Here is a 5,168-nt window from a genome sequence, read left to right on the forward strand (position 1 = left end):
CACCTAGCTAATGTTTGTGGATTTTTAGTAGAAACGGGGTTTCACCATGTTGGCCAGGATGGTCTCAATCGCCTGACCCCATGATCTGCCCACCTCAGCCTCTCAAAGTGCTGGGACTATAGGCGTGAGCCACCGCGCCTGGCCTACGCCCAGCTAATTTTTGTACTTTTAGTAGAGATGGGGTTTCACCATGTTGGCCAGGCTGGTCTCAAACTCCTGACCTCGTGATCCACCCACCTTGACCTCTCAAAGTGCTGGGACGCAGGCATGAGCCACTGTACCCAGATGTGTTTGATATAGTCTTGAAAATATTTTTCTTTAGTAGAAGAAACCTAACCTACTAAATTTTAAAATTTATAGATCTGATCTTATAGTCCCATCTCAGTGAGCCTCACATCCAAGAAATTTCCAGACAGTTTTTAAAAAAAGATTACACAATTTATTTTCCTTTAATTTGAAGGTTAAGTCATGTTCTGTTTAGGAACAAAAAGATGAAAACACAGAAAGTTTAAGTGTGATCCATTTATTATTGCTGCCATTTGTGGGTACATTCTCTCAATTCTCCTTAAATCCCAAAGATGCTTTTATATTTGCAACATGTGTATCCACCTCTAGCTTCCCTGTGCAGAAATGTCTGGCATTGGAATGTGAGGTATCTCTCAGGAAACAGAGTGGTAATGGGTAGGATGAAACCTACCCATTGAGAGCTCATGATATTCATTGTGAAATACCACTAGATAGAGTCCTTCATTATATTTAGAGAGCTTGAAGTTTCTGCTTTTATGTAGAACAGAAAAAGAAACACAAATCACACAAAATTTAAGTGCAATCAAAATAAAATATATGTTAAATAAACAGTTATGGTACAAATTTTGCAAAGCCTTCAGGTGAGCCACAAATAATCTTAGAAATTATTTTAATAAAGTCATTTTGGTTCTTTTTCTTCATTTTCCTTGAAGTCACCTCTAAAGGTATTTCTCAGTTTATATCATATGTAATCAGCTTTTAGCTAAAGAACAAGTGGTAGTAAATGAAGACTGTCAAAGCCTCAAAGGTGATATTGGAGAAATGGGGATAATTAGAAAAAACAGAAGTTCAAACATTAAAATTCTGACACTATTAGATGAATCAACCTAAACTTGGTAAATCAGTTTTCAGAAAACTAGGCACTTATTGAGCTTTCATTTTATATCCAATAACTGCATCAAACTTAATATTGATTTTCTTTTAAAACTGCCAGGAAGCGCTCCGGAAGGATCCTAAAAGAAAATATATGAAAATAATTAGAAAATTAATATTAAGTGCATTTGTAGAATACCCTCTTTAGAAATACTTTGAAGTTATCATGTATCATCGTGTTCATCTTAAATAAGATTAAGCACCTTAAATCTGAGTTACTACTATATATTTTCTCATTAAATCTATTTCGTTTTCAAATGGAAAAGAAGGCTTAGCCTTCTTTAGAGTAGAATAACCTGAAGTAGTCAGTTTTTGAAACAAAAGATCTAAGAGAGGAGGTATATGAACTGAATAGTTGAGATACTAAAGACTTTACAAAAGAAACCCAACATTAAAAGGAAATGAGAATAGGAACTAATTTTATACTTTATGATGCAGAATATTATTAAAATGTTCCACTAAGAGACTGGGGAAGTAGAACTGCTAAATAAAAATGCAGACAATGCACTTGGTTTTGAGCATAATGCTGAACCAATTATTTAACCTTTTAGTTTAAATTCATCACGTGTTAATGGAAAAATTAACACTTATCCCTCAGTGTTCTTTTGTGGAATCAATGTGTTACTATATTAAATAAAATGTCTTGGCCGGGAGCCGTGGCTCACACCTGTAATCCCAGCACTTTGGGAGGCTGAGGCGGGCAGATCACCAGGTCAGGAAATCGAGATCATCCTGGCTAACATGGTGAAACTCTGTCTCTACTAAAAATACAAAAAATTAGCCAGGCATGGTGGCAGGTACCTGTAGTCCCAGCTACTCGGGAGACTAAGGCAGGATAATTGCTTGAACCTGAGAGGAGGAGGTTGCAGTGAGCCAAGATCGAGCCACTGTACTACAGCCTGGGCAACAGAGTGAGACTCCATCCCCCACCCCTTCCGAAAAAAAAAATGTCTTAAACAGTGACAGACACTAGCAGATCTCATCTTTTTTCTCCAGACACTACACTTAGAACGTTTAGGGACTTGTCACATTCCAGTGGGTCTGGGAGAAAACAAAACAGAATATATAAATCAACATAATAATATACAGAAATCTGCCTAGAAATCTGCCTAGATGGCATGAAAAGAGGGTTTGGAAATATGACACCAATGTGACCTCATAACAAGAATTAGGGCAATGATAATAATAATAGTAGTTATAATAACAGTGGCATATAACATTTATTGAGTACTTACAGTGTACGGAGTACTTTTTATTTTATTTTTTTGAGATAGGGTCTTGGCTTGCTCTGTTGCTCAAGAGGGAGTGCAGTGGCACGAGCATGGTTCACTGCAGCCTCAACTTCCTGGGCTCAAGCAATTCTCCCACTTCAGCCTCCTGAGTAGCTGATACTACAGGTGTGTTCCAATGTGCCTGGCTAATGTTTTTGATTTCTAGTAGAGACAAGGTCTTATTATGTTGCCCAGGCTTGTCTTGAACTCCTGACCTCAAGCGATCCTCCTGCCTCCGCCTCTCAAAGTGCTGGGATTACAGGCGTGAGCCACCGCACCCAGCCCTGAGTACTTTAAGAGCATTATTTTATTTATTCATCTCAGCCCTATACAGTCCAATTGTTTTCTCTATGTTACAGATAAAGAAATTGAACTTCAGATAAGTTAAAAATAACTCATCCATGTTCATGTTGCAAGCAAGTCACACAAACACATTCAACTCCAGAGCTTCATTCAACTCCACAGCACAAACTTTGAGTCTTTATGTTTAAAGGTCTAGAAACTAGAATTAATTTATTCAATCAACAAACATTTTGGTGTCAGACACTCTTCAAAATGCAGAGCATACAGTGATGGAAAAATAGGCAAAATGCCTTCTTTCACAGGGTTATATTCTAAAGCACTGTGTTAAGATTTTAACATGGATGTTTGAGTTGGACCAGAAATCTGTATTTTAATAGGCAGCTGCCACAGACAGTGGTCCAGAGATTATATTTTGAGAATTACTGATGTGAAGAGCAAAAAAATCAAGAGATCAAAAGCGTGACATATGTTAAGCTTTCTCACCCCTTCTGCTAAAAACTATGATGAACACGCCTTGGAGATTTAGGTAGTAAAGCTCAAGGATCTCTTTGGTGAGTAAACAGGTTAAAACCTATGATGTTTCTGGCATTGTACTTGTCATGTTACATAAGTATGCACTCAGTGATCACTTCCCAAGTGATCATGATATCCCACTGACTTGGAGAAGCCCAGTTTAGGACAGGCAGCAAGAAGCTTTTTCTCCCAGCTGCCCTAAGGCACCTCTCTCCTTTCCCCTCCTTATGTGGCCAGCCTCATTGCCACACAGTTTTCCAGATGAGGAATGAAGCAGTGTGTTATGATGTGACATTCGTGAAACCAGTGGTTTCCAATCTTGGCTGGATAAGTGAATCACCTAGAAAGTTGTTTTATCTCTCAAAGCCCAGAGCACACTCCAAACCAAGTCAATCAGAATTTGGGGGAGTTGATCTCAGGCACCGGCATTTCTTTTTTTTTTTTTTTTTTTTTTTTTTGAGATGGAGTCTCGCTCTGTTGCCCAGGCTGGAGTGCAGTGGCCGGATCTCAGCTCACTGCAAGCTCCGCCTCCCGGGTTTACGCCATTCTCCTGCCTCAGCCTCCCAAGTAGGTGGGACTACAGGCGCCCGCCACCTCGCCCGGCTAGTTTTTTGTATTTTTTTAGTAGAGACGGGGTTTCACCGTGTTAGCCAGGATGGTCTCGATCTCCTGACCTCGTGATCCGCCCGTCTCGGCCTCCCAAAGTGCTGGGATTACAGGCTTGAGCCACCGCGCCCGGCCAAGCACCGGCATTTCCTAAACCTCCCAGGTGAATTCCAGTGTGCACCAAAGTTGAGAGTTACTGCTCCAAAGAAGTGCTGCTCAAATTTTAATATGCATACAAATCATCTAGGAGAACTTATTGAAATGTAAATTCTGATTCAAGAGATGAGGAGAGTCTGTATTTCTAACAAATTTCCAGGTAATACTGATGCTGCTAGTCCAAGAACCACATTGGAAGAAGCAAGGCTCAAGGATTTCTAATATTATTTAAAAAAATAGCAATTCATATATGTCAGTATGATTTAGCACAAAACAAAAGCTCAATGATTATCTGTTGTATCTTTAAATAAATACGTAAAACCTAAATCTGGTCTCCTTTAATATCATTGTTCTATGATTCCATTATGTAAAGATGCTTAAAAACTATCCTTCTTCAGAGTCATTCATTTATAAGACAAGACTTACAGAAATATACAAATTTCTTCCTTTACAAAAAGTAAAAATGTGTGGAAATTACTCAGTTCATTCACCCAGGAGATGTATCAGTCTTGCCTCAATGATTAACACACGTGGTTTAGAAAAACTGATGACATCTTTATTCAGCCTGTTATTTTTATTAAGTCAATTCCATCTAACTGTACTTTATCAACTGCCTGATTTTAAATGTCAGCAAAAAATGTAATAGATAATTTTTATTTTGCCTTTCATTTCTAAGGCTGAAAAACTTAACTGTCACTTACCTTTCCAATATTGTTAAAAAAGCTATAGAAGATGGAACAAAAATCATTTTCTGCTCAGTCAGAATCCCATTCATCAGCCTGTTTACCACTTCCTCAGGTTCCAGAGCAGGTCCTAAACTGAAATCAGAGGCAGTCTTCAGAAACAAAATACTTCACCAAGGCTTCAGCTTTAGTTTGGTGCTAACAAACAGCTTTAGTATGGCACAGACACCATAACATAACTGATTTGTAGTGTCTAGCCTAGTATAGGTGCTCAGAAATAGCAGCTACTTTACCATTGATAATAACAATCATTCACTTAGTGCTTATCGTGTACCACAAACTGTGCTAAACTTTCTACATAGGTCATTCCATTGAAGTTTGACAATAACCTTACGAAGGTAATATTATAATTCCTATTCTATGTGGGGAAAAGAAAGAGAGATCAGACTGCTACTGG

The 5,168-nt window shown here is 38.4% G+C and overlaps 1 long non-coding RNA gene across 1 annotated transcript; it reads right to left on the reverse strand.

Annotated features, from left to right (window-relative positions):
* Nucleotides 1–507: 507 nt before the first annotated feature.
* Nucleotides 508–5,125, reverse strand: LOC108520624 (uncharacterized). Its single transcript, XR_001882943.1, has 2 exons — nt 4,730–5,125; nt 508–1,259 (listed from the first exon to the last, which is right to left on the reverse strand). It is a non-coding gene; the product is annotated as an uncharacterized LOC108520624 (long non-coding RNA).
* Nucleotides 5,126–5,168: the final 43 nt, after the last annotated feature.

The sequence above is a fragment of the Rhinopithecus bieti genome, unplaced genomic scaffold (assembly GCF_001698545.2).
Source record: "Rhinopithecus bieti isolate Rb0 unplaced genomic scaffold, ASM169854v2 scaffold_52099, whole genome shotgun sequence".
NCBI lineage: Eukaryota > Metazoa > Chordata > Mammalia > Primates > Cercopithecidae > Rhinopithecus > Rhinopithecus bieti.